General features: G+C 46.6%; 1 protein-coding gene across 14 annotated transcripts in view; it reads left to right on the top strand.

Annotated features, from left to right (window-relative positions):
* Zfp536 (zinc finger protein 536) overlaps window positions 1–15138 on the top strand; it is a 456017-nt gene that overhangs the window by 63482 nt on the left and 377397 nt on the right. The gene's annotated exons all lie outside the window — the stretch shown is intronic.

Raw genomic sequence — 15138 nt, 5'->3', positions numbered from 1 at the left:
TCCAACCACTCCCACCAACCACCCCCCAGAACTTTTTGATTTTGATGAGTGAGTGCTGACAAAGTACGGGGTGGGGGTCTCCCTAATCACAAACACAAAGGGGTTCTCTGACTCTCCGACATCAATTATTTACTGTTCTACTGCAGACACAGCCCACGTGTTGCTGGTCCCTCAGTGAACACTCAGGTTGGTCCCATTTCATAGCTATTATGAGTCACGCTGCAACGTGGTTGAGTTTCACTTGGACTTTTAGCCAAAGGTGGAGTTACTGGTTTATATGATAATTATATTTTCAGCTGTTTAGGGAATGGCCCATATAGTTCCTGTGCAGCTGCACTATTTTACATTGTCACCAACAAAACACAAAGGTCCCAGTTTTGTCCGTCTTTGGTAGTTGTTACTTTTCAATTTATTAAGAAGTCTCAGCATACATGAAAATTGTATGCAATTCAAATGTCAGTGTATCAATAAAGTTTTATTGGCACAAATTCACATTTCAGCGTTCTGTCACTGCAGCTTTATCGACCAGAAGAGTGTGGTATTCATTCCCACCTCACCTATGGCTGCTCTCCCCACTGTGGCAGAGATGGGTAGTTGGGAAAGAGACTGGCCTGTGAAGAGATTTGGTACACCCGAAACACATAACTGACTACTGAGAGGACTCCCCAGCCTTCTCATGCAATGGCTGGCTCACTATGCACTGCTCAAGTTTAAACACTATCATTCAAAAATTGCTTTTGATTTTCAACATTATTATTCAAAAGGTGCTTTTCTAGGCAACTTTCAATTTTAATTAACTTTTTTTTTTTTTTTGCAAGTTAGTAGTGGCGTATGGCTTTAATTTCAGCAGTTGGGAGTCAGAGGCAGGTGAATCACTGTGAGTTCGAAGCTAGCCTGGTCAAGAAAGCATGTTCCAGGACAGCCAGGGCTGTTATACAGAGAAACCCTGTCTCGAAAAACATTTTTTTTCATAAATATGTTTTGATCAGATTCTTTCCCCTCTCCCAAGACTTCCCAGATCCTCTTTGCCCTTCCTACCCCAGCACTGTTATCTCTTTAAAAACAAAAACAAAAACAAATCAAAATAGAAATGCTGAGAGCAAAACAAAACACAGAATCCAGATTTGTGATGTTCGACTACGCCTGGGGCGGGGCCTGTCCGCGCCTGGGGCGGGGCCTGTCCGTGCCTGGGGCGGGGCCTGTCCAGGGAGCACTTGCTATACCCACTGCCATTCCATTTAAGAGCACTGATTTTCCTTCCCTGGCAGCTATCCGTTGTAGACAACCTCTTGGTGGAGGATGAGACTTTGTTCCTAATTCCTCTTTTCCCTGCTGGGAATTTTGTCCAACTTGAGCGTGTGCAGGCCCTGGGCGTGCGGTCACTCTCTGTAAGTTCATTTTTGCGCCAACTCCGTTGTGGCTGAAAAATGCTGTTCCCTTAAAGCTGCCCACCACCTCTGCTTTTACAGACTTTCTGTCTCCTCTTCCACATAGACCTCTGAGCCTTGAGTGGAGGGATTTGATAAAAGTGCCTGGGTATGAGGCCCCAGGGATGTCTCTCACTCTCTGCACATTGTCCAGCTGTGGGTCTCTTATTATTTCCCATCTACAGCAAGGAGAAGTTTCTCTGCTGAGGACCGAAAGATGCACCGACCTATGAGTACAGCAGTGTGCCAGTAGGAGTCATTTTATTTATTTATGTAGGCAGGATATCATTTTTGAGCTTGAGTTAGCTTTAAACTCACCAACTCTAAACCTTCTGCCTCAGGTTCTTGGATAAACTTATTTTTGTTTTTAATCCTGATACCGGAAACATATATATATATATATATATATATATATATATATATATATATGTATGTATATGTATATATGTGTGTATATATATATATGATGTTGTTGGGAGAGAGAAAGAGGGATGGAGAGAGATCTCAGAGGGAGTATATTTGTGCCATTGCTGGAATGAGCTCAGGGATGATAGAAAGGCACTGTCCCAGGCCCTAGTCCTATTATGGACCTTCCAGTTCTTTCGTGGATTCTCAACCCTGTCCTGTGCCCTCCTTGTTCTAGCTCTGCTGAGGGAGCTGGCACTGGGGTGCAGGCCTGCCTACCACTCAGTATTTCCTCCTGGCCAGAAGGGATGCCGGACCATTTAGCAGCTTCTCACTGAGAAAAGGGACTTATTTCCATAACTGGGGAAGAAAAAGCCAGGGGCACATGAAGATGCTTCCAGTTATGTTGGGTTCTTTGGGATTATGCTTTGATTCAGCTGAGTCCTTGTTATTACATTGTTATTATTAACGATCTTATTATTGGAGGCTAGCCTCAAACTGGCATTCTCCTGCCTCAGCCTCCTGAGTGCTGATCACAGGCATGTACCGCTATCATTCCTCATAAAGAATGCACTTTCTCATTCCTGAGAGGTCCCCTCAGGCACCTCTGTGGCCCCTTGTATGAATGAGGTATTCTCCTCCACATCCAAGCCCTTCCCACCTGCCACTCCCTTCACCCCTAGGATGTGTGGACTCAGTACTAGGGGCCTTCGGATATTTCTTGATACATAAAGGATGAAGCATGACAAGTTATTTGTCCCTTCTTCACAGAGAGAAGACCTAGTTGATTCCACATGTTTGTATGTATTTCAAAACTAGTCTATCCACACCCAGTACTGAGAGGGCCCCAGGGAATGGTTGATCTTGTGACTGCTACAATCGAAGGGAGTTTTGCACTCTTCTCTTCTCTTCTCTTCTCTTCTCTTCTCTTCTCTTCTCTTCTCTTCTCTTCTCTTCTCTTCTCTTCTCTTCTCTTCTCTTCTCTTCTCTCCTTCTCCTTCTCCTTCTCCTTCTCCTTCTCCTTCTCCTTCTCCTTCTCCTTCTCCTTCTCCTTCTCCTTCTCCTTCTCCTTCTCCTTCTCCTTCTCCTTCTCCTTCTCCTTCTCCTTCTCCTTCTCCTTCTCCTTCTCCTTCTCCTTCTCCTTCTCCTCTCTCTCTCTCTCTCTCTCTCTCTCTCTCTCTCTCTCTCTCTCTCTCTCTCTCTCTCTCTCTCTCAGAACAGGTGATACCTCCCTGGTGACCACTGCCTTTCAACAATGGGTTTCATACGCTGGGGTCTCAAGTCCAGCTGTACGGCTTTCTGGTTCAATGTACCATGCACAAAGTAAATGTGATTGAACTTGTAGGATGATGATGATGATGTGATAGTACTGGTGTTTGAGAGCATTGCAGAAAAGGCAGCAGAGATGCTGGAGTTTGGATTTCATCCTTGAAAGCTGCAGTGCTACTGGAAGAACAGGCCTGCACCTAGCAGATGGGTTAAGTGGAGGGATGCATAAGTAGTCTCCTCTCCATTGGCTTTGGATATGTATGGCTTAAGACTGGGTCTCTGTCTGGTGCTGGACTCCACTTGGTGGTTCACTTGGAAGTTAGTAGCATGGCAGCATCTTGTCCTCTGTTGGCTCTGCTGCCTCTGCCCTTGACTGCCATTTCCCTCCAGCCTCTTTGGCTAGCTAGTGGCTAGCTAGCAGCTCAGCCTTAGACTATGAGATGTAGACCTCAGATTGAGAGATTCACTGTTCAGAGGGGAAGGGACCACGGCTGGGATGGTGGACAACATGTGTGTGCCTGTGTATGTCCATGTGTGTATGTCCGTGTGTGTGTATGCATGTATGTACATACATGTGTATACACGTGTCTGCTGGGGGCTGAGCCCCTGTGTTGAATGTCCCCTAGTCCCTAAGTCATATTCATCCCCTGAGACACTGACAGAAGACAATGACGTTTTCCTCCTGTGAATGTATGTGGACTGCTTCATGTTTGAAAACTGTTCATGGTGTTAAACCATGCTCTTACTAGTGAGCTCAACAACACAGAAAACCTTTTTTGTACTTTTACAAAATATAACCTTAGACAATATTAATAGCAGAAAGAAATCTAAGTATACAGTAGAAACAACCCTTACTGTATTTCTGTTTCTCCCCTACAGGTGTGTGTGTGTATGTGTGTGTTTAAGCCTAAGAACAATATTTTGTTCCAAATGTGACATTCCAGATACTACCCTGACTCCATTACCAAGACAGTGAGTGGCAAACACTCTAAGAAGAGGCTTCAGAGCCTTGAACAACCAGCTCTGCTGCCATGGGAAGAGCAGCCACCACCCCTTGTCTCTGAGGGTACAGGGATGAAAAGCTGTAGGACAGTCTGGGAGAGGAGGAGGCAAGCCTGCTTGGATGGAGGCTGTGTGTATGGGGCAGGGCTGATCTTGGAATAAGAAACTGACTCAATTTCCAATCCACTGCTGTCAGCCTTGGTGGCCTTGGGAGGGGCCGGTCATCACAGCCACTGGAGTCCTTCTGAAGGCTGAGGAGTTAGAACCACCCAATCTAAACTCTTTTTCAGGAGTACAGAAGGATTCGCTGGTCTGGGTGGTGGTGCACATCTGTAATCTCTTCACTCAAGAGGCCAAGAAGAGGATTGGTACACGTTTGAGGCCAACCTGGGCTATATAATGAGATGAGACTTTGTCTCAAAAACACAAATAGCAGCAAGTTGTAGATAAAGTTTGATACAGGTGTGTGTGTGTGTGTGTGTGTGTGTGTGTGTGTGTGTGTGTGTGTGTGTGTGTATTGGCAGAGATTCTTAACAGGCTCCCAGCCACATTGGTGCTGCTGGTCCTTGGACCACACTTGAGTGACAAGGTCCTAAATTGGTGTTCATCTCAACCCTGGCCAGTTTAGAAATGCTCAGATTACTTTAAGACTAACCCATGTTTGGGCATCATTCAAGAAATCAACTTGTAAAGTTCCCTGTGGGAATGTTGGACCTGGAAAAGTCCGGTCATTATATAGCTAAGATATTAGCATCCAGGACAGAAAGGGAACCTTCAACTAGAACAGGTATCAGAATTTCCTGGGAGAGATTAAAAAATGAACAAACAACAGCTTTAGGCATTGGTTTAAATTTTCAGACTCAAAAACTCTGGGCTGGGTCTTTGAATTGTCTCAGAGTAAATTATAGTTAAGTCTGAGACAATATCTGTGCTGTAGGCCTGGGGCTCACACTTGAGAACAGAGATTCAACATAACCAACTGTTGATAATCCCTAAACAGAGGGAGTGGCATTGAGAGCCCAGGACATGGTGTGCATCTTAGGACTCTAACTAGAGGAGGTGAGGGGATGAAGAACTGTCAGGCACATGGACTCAGAAGAGTTAGGATTGGGTGGCTTGGGCTCTCTGATGGAAAAGCCACAGCGCCCATGAAGCTGAGTGCATTTATTACATACAGTTGAACAGAGAGGCAGGCTTATTGCGCACGAGGAAACTGTCTTGGCTAATCTCAGTATGAGCAGTTTCTGCAGGGGGAGTGGTCTTCGGGCTGTAAGTATCAGGGAGAGAAAGCTGTGGTGGGCATTTTCTGTGCACATTGTGAGCGTTCACCCTTGGACCCAAGGAAAGCTTCGCCATCCATCCCTCTGAGCCTTAGCCAGCAAAGGCTTTTCCACTCTCTTGGGGGCTGAGTCATTGATCTTTACATGGCTAGGACCATGCCAAACAATACACACTCCCTTAGGACTTCGCTCCCTCCCTCTCCTCTCCCTCCAGGGTCAGTTCATGGCCACCTGCTTGACATCTGTCTGTGTAAGCTTTCTTTGGAAAGAGAATTGTGGGTAAACAAAAAAAATAAATGTTTGAAAACCTTGGGATTTTAAAGGCGAGGCTTTCAGTCATGGGACTGGGGATCGTGGATGCTGCAGCTGAGAGACAAGCGGGACCCTTGGTCATCCTTGTTGCCAGATGTGGCCACTGTCCCTCCCACCCCACAGTATGTGCTTTGATTTGGATTCTGTGGCCTCTCGCCTGATTGCTTACACCCATTGCGAAGCCTCCACAGAGCCTGGTCTGGTACTGGGCAGATCAGCCCTTGGCAAAACCCAACGCGTGCAGCTGCTGGCGCCTGCTGACGATGAGTGACAAGCACTGTCCTCATTTTATATGCATGATCTCATTTAATTTCTGCAATGATCTCATGAAATGAGTCTTGTCATTATCCCATTTCAGAGATGAGGTTCTGGTGTTGCCTTCTGGGGTGGCTGTGGATGAAGGAACAGCAGTGGGGAGGCAGGGTAGAAGAGGGCCGTGGTGGACGACAGTCTTCATCCAGGTCCGCTGGCCTGCTCTCTGGACCTGATGACAGAGCTCAGAGCTAATGAATGTCCCAGGAAAAGTCACTGCAGTTGTTCTTTCTTGGTCAAAATTTCATTGGCCCAAGACTCCTTGGGGGAGCCTGGCCAATGAAACTCTTCTTGGGAAAGTCCCGTTGTTTGAACTTGATTGTGTTGATTCTCAATGTCATCCTGGGAGAAGGATGGGTCCAGATTCTGTTTTGGTGGCTTTCTTTTTGCCTTAACCACCCCCCTCTCCCCGGGGGAAGCCAGGAATTAGTTCATCAAAGCACGGTCTTGCAGAGGCAATGGTAAAGTGAGTTTATCTCTCTAGTCACCTAGGGTGCTTGGGTTGAAGGTTGGGGTGGGGGAATCTCTGATCGAAAGAAGAGAGACCAAGGGAGGTCTGTGGTCCTCTAAGTGATACCTGGCCCACTATGGGCAGGAAGAGTGGATGGGGCCATTTCTTAGCCTTGACCATTATCCGTGTGTAGTGCTCAGAGCTCCTGGGATGTGAACTGAGACTGAACATGCAAAAAATGGTGTTGACCTCAGACAGGAGAGGTGCATGCAGAGATCAGCAAAGACAAGATGACTAAAGAAGTCTTGGGATATCCAGAGTCAGGGCTGAGGCCCTTCGAGTGGCCAGAGCTGTGTCATGTGCCCTGTATGTTAGGAACTGATATTCTGCCTTAGAGATCATCGGACATGTCCCAAGGTACAGTCAGTCCCACATGAAGCCCTGAATAGTCCCTTTGGTTGGCTGAGTTCTGTCTTCATCTTACAAGTAGATGGATTTACAAAAAGACTGTGTTGTAAATTCTACTGTGATTGCTGGCAGGCATATGATTATAAACTCTCTTAGGATACCTGGTGATGGTATGGGTGCGCGGAGTTTACATCAGATCAAAAAGACTGCCTTCCTGTGCTTTCTTAGGAGATCATTCACTTAAAAACATCAACTGCAAGCCTCTTTCAGCTCTTGAATGGGACTGCATCTGGGGATAATGTAGACTTAAGTTATACTTAAACATAAACACAGGGACAGCCCTACCATGGGAGATCTGCACTCTGTTCTCAGGGTCATGCAGGAATGGAATTGGTTTCTCTCTCTTCGATCTGCAGATCTTAGCTTAGAATTTGTAGGGACTGTGGTGACAGTGTGGGTAAAGAAGTGGCCTTGTGCTTGGGGTAGCTCTCTTCCTGGAAGCCCTTTTGTTCAGGCTAAGAGAGAGCTGTGGGGAAGGGCTGCCTACGTTTATTGTAAAGCATGTATGGGGCTCAGAGGCAGGACACAGGAGCCCTAACGCACAGCATCCTTGTGAGGTGTCCCTACACTGCAGACTTCTGCCCTTCTTTTAGAATTCCACTACACTTTTTCATATCCCCACAAAATCTGAGTCAACCTCATGTCCTTGGTTGTATAGAGGATCCTAGGTGATGTGCCCAAGGCCATTCCTGTGGGCCAGGCCCTGCAGTAGCAGCTGTGCAGGAGGAGCTGTACCTGGCCTTTCTCTCAGAGGACCAGTGAAGGTCCAGGTTAGACGGGGCCTGGGCATATATCTTAACTTCAGGACCACGCCTTCTCAGTGGTCAGGACTTCTCAGATCCAGCTCTTAGCAATACCAGGATGAACTAACTGCTCTTCAGTCTCTTGAGAACAGGTCTCTCGGTGTTCTCCTGAGTGAGTGTTCCTAAACTCTGGTTTGTTTGTTTTTTTTTTTTTTGCAGCAGGCCTGAGCTATCAGAACTTTGTAGGAACAGTTCACTGACTCTGCCATTTTGTCTCATTCCAAAAAAGTTTGCTTGGAATCTGAGGGATGTGGGACCAGGGAACCCAAGTCCCGCATGTAGGTACTTGGGTCTGGGTACAGCCAGGCAGATGGGCCTGGATCCTAGTTAACACTGAAACTCAGGGGATCCACCTCAGAAAGCCACATTCTCCATTCCTTTTTGCTCCTCGGCTGTAAGATCCTGGCTAAACATTTTGAGTTTCTGGTCCTCATTTTCTGACCAGTAAGAAGAGGTACGACGACACTGTGCATGCTGACGCACACCTGTGCTCGCAGCAATTGGGAGGCTGGGAGGAGGAATGATATTCTGGTCCACGTAGTAAGTTCAAGGCTAACATGAGCCATGTAGCAATTTCCAGGCTAGCTAGAGATATGTTGTGAGAGGTTGTCTTATATAACCAAGCTAACCAAAACCGTACCCCCAAATTAACGCATGCAGTTTTAATCCAGAGATGGGGAGAGAAACACAAACACACACACACACACACACACACACACACACACACACACACACACACACACACACACGCATACTCACAGAGAGAGAAAGAGAGAGCAAGAGAGTGAGAAAGACAGAGAGACAGGGAGAGGGAGGAAAGAGGAGGAGAGAGGAGAGGAGAGAGAGAGATATTATACCTACAAAATTATGAAGTGTCTACCCACTTTTGAAGCTGTGTTTTAAAAATAATCTCTATTTAGGGGACTAGTAAATTGTACTGTGGGCCTAGAGCCTGCAGTAATCTGCAGAGTGGGTTTTGTGAGCAAGGCCAAGGTTAGGAAGGTAGCCTCCATGAGGGGAATCAGTCATATTTATTGAAATTGCTTATTTTAATCACCCAATGTTTCCTTGGTATAAAATTATGTATAATCCTTTATAAATGATGAATACCTTGGAACTCACAAATTCTTTCACTTTTGTGATTGGCAACATTAAATGGCAACAGCTCATTTAAATAAGCAACATCTGGACATTATTATTTTTAGGAATTTTTTTTTCATGTGTTGATTTAGAAATCTGGGGCCTTTATGAATCTTGCATGAATATTCTTTTATATTCACATCTACCATCAAGACACAAAGAAATAGCCAAAAAAAATACTGTCCAGTGATTCTTTGATGCTATGCATGTGTTTCTTTTGAAACAACGTATCCATTGTGAATGAGGAGCTCTGGGATAGAGCGTCTGGGGGCAGGTGGAGGGAGAAGCTTCATTTGATGGAGGCGAAACACCCAGACAGTTTGAAGTCACAGCGGAGAGAAAGCTTTGAGTTTTATATATAATACTGTAACATTTTAAAATAACAATATAATTTTGGACTGGTGATATCAGAATATGGTATCCACGATTTCTCAGAATAATCCAATTTAGAACTACGTATTCTGAGCAGTTTTGGTAAAAATAGAAGATCTATCATTACAGGGTATAAGATAATGCATTAATTTTTATGAGTGAGTTATGAAGATGTACAACTTGGTTGAGGGTTAGAATAAACATAATATTCCTTAATTAATCCATTATGCCACAGTACACATGTGCCATTTTTATTACCTTAAAAATGAAAAATGTCAAAAAAGGAAATTGCTGCTTTTTATATCAAAAAAGGCCTTTTTGAAAAATCATAAAATGTCTAATCTAATTCTCCATATAATACTAATGAGTCCAAGAATCCATCTCAATGCACAGTTTAGGATAAAAGTCATCCATTTCTGGCAGTGAAATTCCAGAACTTTTTAGACGAGGCAGAACCTTTCAGCACCAAATATCGGAAATGGCATTTGCTATTAGACGTGTTATTAATAGCTATTTGTTATTAACGTGGCAGAGGCTTTTAGAAATTCATATCTACCCTCCTTGCATTTGCTAAATCCTACGGTCACAGATGTCAAGATTGCTCCTGGAGATCAGCCATTTTTCCACCCCTGAATCTGGTTTACCCTTTGACCATTCCAATTTTATGGGCGATGCCAAATAGGGAAGGCACACCTACATATGTATATCATGTGCTTGAATATCATACATAAATCTGCATACATGTGTTTGAACACACATACATGTGCACATACATGCACACATGCTCACACACACGTGCATATACATGCACACATGCTCACACACACGTGCACATACATGCACACATGCTCACACACACGTGCACATACATGCACACACACACACACACAGAGCTTTCTGTTTGGTATATTTAATTTCTTTAAGCCTCTCTGAATTCCCTACACTTATTTTTGGCATCTCTGCTCTCTCCAGTGGCCTCCTGTCTGTCCTTCCTGTGTCACTATCAAGTGCCTGCCCTCTCTTTTGTCTCTTCCCAGCAGTGGCTGTTGGAGGCTTGCTGCCGGCCTGCACCTTTGCAGTGGCACACACAGTGGCTGCAGCAGCAGGCCTTGTTATGGAAAAGAATTGCCCGTTGGGTTGAGAGAATGGCCATCGGCGGACTAGAATCATGAAGCTGAAAGTAATATTGCCGACTGGAGGTCATTTTTCCCAACTGAGGGGCAATAGTTTGCCACTATAAACTGCACATTGCAGTCACTATATGTTTTATTAAACCATTTAAGGAACTTGGGAGCCATTTCATTTAAACTTCCTGCTTGATGTAGCTGAGGGCAAAGCCCAGAGCAGTTCGCAAAAGAGGCCTGGAGTAATTTACAGAAGAAATACCCTGGTGCCCAGCAGGGTACTCTGCAACTGAGCAGAGCTTGAGTCTGTGCGCATGAGTGTATGTGTGTGTGTGTGTGTGTGTGTGTGTGTGTGTGTGTGTGTGTGTGTGTGTGTGTGTGCTAGCTGTGGGTGTGTTACCAGGAGGGTGTGATCTGGTTTCAGCTCTGCCACTAACTGGCTGGGTGACCTTGGTCAAATCTCTCTGCCAGGCCAGGCCAGCTTCTGTAGCTGCGGAAATAGAAAATGTTGCATTCAACATGGTAGGCTATTTAATAATATGCTGAGTTGCTGGAAGGATTCCCCTGCCCAAGAATTACAGTTTTGAAATTACCCATGGGACACCCCAATTATTATGGTAGAAACTTAGCCTTTCATCTTGCCCTCAGTGACAAATCCATCTGGCCTGGGCTGCCTAGCGTTGGCTTGCTAAACAAGTCACTATGCTCTCTGGCCTCAGTTGTGCTATCTGCAAAATGGGGCTGCAGTGAAGGTTACGCTCTTATTTACCATCCTTCTGTTAGGCTGGGCTTGGGAAGCCCTCAAGGACTATAAAAACCCTGCTTGATCATCATAGAGAACTGTGCTTATAATTCAGCTTCAGTGTCTCCCCTGAACTGATGCTTGTGAATTCTATTTTCACAGTTTGTGCCTGTGAAGAAAGGGACACCCTAATAGTAATGAACAGGATGGAGTCTGCAGCTTTGTATCTTCGGCCCTAAGTAGTAGTCTTTAGTAGGTGGCCTTAATTCTGCAAAGTTATATAACTATATATATATATTTTTTTTTCTAATTGGTGACTATATTTAGGAGGTAGAGGGATATGTGAGCTATTCATTTCGATTAAATTTTTTATTATGCACTCTGCATTTGGATTGACAACTATTAATATTAAAGAGCTTGGCCAAATTGAAATTTGTATTGCTGGAGAGACTTAAATGTAATGTATGATGCTGGAGGAAAAAAAAAAGCCTGGGGAATATGGGAATTACTGGGCTGGGTGCAGTCAGGTCCCTGCCAGGTGCTGGTGTTTGCTGGGTAACACCAGCCCTGCACGCTTAAGAGAGATGTGTATAGAGGGCTCTGCAAAGCCAGCGTCAAGGTACTAGGCAGTGAGATGCACTCCTGGAGAGGATGCTAAATAAAGATGTAGGACACGTTCTAGTGCATTATACAAATAATTTTTTATAATAACTGTTTATATACAATATTTTTCTCTGCTCTAATAAGTAGGTTTGGGGGTAAGACAGAGGAAGTCACTCTAAACTAGGATTCATGTACCATCACCGTTTTCTAATGATGAAATGTGGGAGCCCACATCTCAGACGCCCTGGAGTGGACTGGACTGCTCTTCTGCAGTTCCTCATAAGTGTGAAGGCCTCCCAGCCCCTGAGGAGGGGGAGTGAGGCCATGGCCACACGCAGAATGCTCCAGCTGAGCATCACAGTTGGCCCCTAGGACTTGGATTTGAGGTTTTATACCTTTGAGTCCTAGTCTCTTTTCACCATGCATAGACCTAAAGAGATTCCCTGGAAGACCTGAGAGATTGCAGAGAGGAATGTGGGGTGTCCAGGGCCCCACAGCCACTGAGGGAAGAAATGAGCAGAATTCAGTGTGGGGACACTCTTGGGAGAAGTTGTGTCTTTCTAGTCTGGGGGTGCCACAGAATTAAGGATGAGGCTACATCCCGGGAGTCACCCGCTTATGACCTGCAGTAGCTGGTCTTCATGTACCACACGTGTCCTCCATTTTCCTCAGGCTTCCTCGTGCCATGCCTTCTGTCTAGAATGTCAACACTGTCTCCACCTCCAGGCAAATTCCTTGGGGGGCTCAGACTGAAGAGTTCCTTTTTATGCTGCTGTGAGACTAATCTGTTCCCATGATGCTCTTGCCTTCCCTGAACTGTTCCTTGAGGGCAAGATGGTGCTCCTGCATCCCCAGCTGTATCTAGTGCCTGCCTGAGGAACAGAAAGCTGCCCATGTGCAGAGAACAGCCCTCCATGTAGTTCACAACTGGACAGGCAGGAAGAAAGAGGATTATTTCATACCTGGTGGGTGCTACAGTTATCAGGGATATTCAAAGGGCCAGGGTGTGGCTTCTTGGTAGAGCCCCTACCTAGAATCCCCCAGTGAGGGCCTGGGGGCGTGGCTCAGTGGTAGAGCCCCTGCCTAGAATCCCCCAGTGAGGGGCTGTGGGTGTGGCTCAGTGGTAGAGCCCCTGCCTAGAATCCCCCAGTGAGGGCCTGGGGGCGTGGCTCAGTGGTAGAGCCCCTGTCTAGAATCTCCCAGTGAGGGGGCTGGCTCATGGCTCAGTGGTAGAGCCCCTGCCTGGCATTCACTAGTGATAATCAGGGTGGTGTGGGTATGGCAGGGACTAGCACAGTGGTGGAGTGTTTGCCCAGGATGCCTAAAATCCTGTGTTCAGTTCCCAGCACTAAAGAAATAAAAGAAAACCCAGAAGTGCTCAGCGGCTTGGTGGCTTGGTTTACCAGGTTTGATGAACATAGAGTTTTCATCAGCGAATGCCTTTGGGTATAACACACTAGTTATTTGTCATTTTAAAGCATCTAGAAGGTCTCCCTGTTGGTTTCCCAGGGGTTCCAGCTCTGCTGGGATGGGTACCGAGTATTTTGCTAATGTCCCCATTGTCATCAAGCCTGTGATCCACCTCCCAGGTGTGCCTCAAACTCCGGGAGGACAGGACCTCTGTCCTTCACGAGCTCTCCTTGACTGATAGGTTGGCATGCTAGTGTCCGAGACAGCTCTGATGAGGATACTGGGGATGAAGGGCACAGACAACTGTAGAAGGCAGAACAGCCTCAGGGCAATCTCCAAGAGGTATTTGCTTTGCCTGGGTTTCTGTGGTCAGCTGGGTCACAGCCTCTCTGGGGAACAAGCAGTCTGAGGGTTGTCCACGGTCCTGTGGTCTGTTTGATTTGGACGCATTGTTAGCCAGGTTTGGAAGACACTGCCATCAGTTTTGAGTCTGTGCCCCGGATTCTATCCGGCCTGCCACAGGAACAGGCCAGAAGTGTGGGGGAACTCTTGACTCCAGAGAAATCTCCATCAGTGATGGGAGGGAACTGGAGGGATGGTGCTGCCCTCCTTCCCTCCTGGGTGGGCAACAGTAAGCTGAGTCTCATGCAGGCTCTCAGAGCACTCAGTGGCCCAAGGACCAGTTACACCGTCTGAGATGACCACTTAGCCAGCTCTGCATAGCACTCCCATGTCACCTTCTACCCGCCCCACCCCCACCCCATGTCACTGTCACAGTCACTGGGACCACCTGTGGTCACTTGTAGATCCTTTGCAGAGCCTCTCGGGAGCAGACATGAGCCGAGACCTGCACAACTAAGTAGATACTTTTCAGGGTGCATGTACTTGTACGTTCTTCACTGGAATCTTTCAGAAGCCCCTGCAAGGGGGAAAATCCTAGCATTGGTGACCCATTCTATAGATGAAGAAGCTAAAGTCCGCAGCTTTAACCTGCTGTTTCTGCCTTTCTTCCTCGGTGGTGGGGTCTACAGAGTGTGTGTGTGGTGGGGGGGGAGTGGGATGGGCTGTAGGCTCAGTCAAAGGGGAGGGCAGTGAACTCTGAGGATTGAGTGAGTTTTTTGACCTTGAAGATGGCTCTGAAGGCCATCAGGTACCAGGTGAGTGGAGAAAGAAAACTGGTTCTGAGGGTTGGACAGAATGGAAATAGGGACCAGGGGCTCCCACATACTAGGCACGTGTGTTAAACCAGTGCCCTGTGCTTTCTTCCACATTGGAAGGCAGTGGGCAGTGGGCAGCTTAGGGCCAGATGCTGATGCTGATGGCCACTCTGGATTTGAAGGTATGTCTGCTGGGCAGTTATGTCTTTTTTTGATTGTTTGTTTTTTATTTTGTTTTGTTTTGTTTTTTCGAGACAGGGTTTCCCTGTGTAGCCCTGGCTGTCCTGGAATTCACTTTGTAAACCAGGCTGGCCTTGAACTCAGAAATCCGCCTGTCTTTGCCTCCCAAGTGCTGGGATTAAAGGCGTGCACCACCACTGCCCGGCCAGGTATGTCATCTTTGCACAGATGTCTTGTCAGAGAGGACATGATTTGGGGAAGCTTCTTGTCCTTGGGTCTCCAGGATTGCTTGGAGACCTCTGTCCCCAGATCTCTGTCCCCAACCTGTTTGTCCCCTTGAATTCTGCAGCATGTCAAATAAGCTCCTAAGAAAGTTATCAGGAAGGCCTGATGCAGAGGCAGGCAGGGGTCTCACCTCTCCCTCTCTCTGGGCTCTGTTTTCCCTGGATGAGCTGGACAGTGTATGTGCCCACTTCAGTCAGGGCAGTAGAAGGTACCATATAGAATGGGAGCACAGGGCATGCCTGTCAGGAGGGGGCCATGCTGGGGTGACAGGGAAAGCAAGGAGACTCCCTGGGGCCTTCCTTCTGTGATTGCTGTTCCCTTATTTGTACCAGTTAAGGAGAGGATGCTTAGACTCCCGTGTGCAGGTGGACCTGCAGGTGCGTGAATGAACAAAGC

Source organism: Mus musculus, chromosome 7 (assembly GCF_000001635.26).
Source record: "Mus musculus strain C57BL/6J chromosome 7, GRCm38.p6 C57BL/6J".
Lineage (NCBI taxonomy): Eukaryota > Metazoa > Chordata > Mammalia > Rodentia > Muridae > Mus > Mus musculus.
This window is presented reverse-complemented; position numbering and strand designations above follow the sequence as displayed.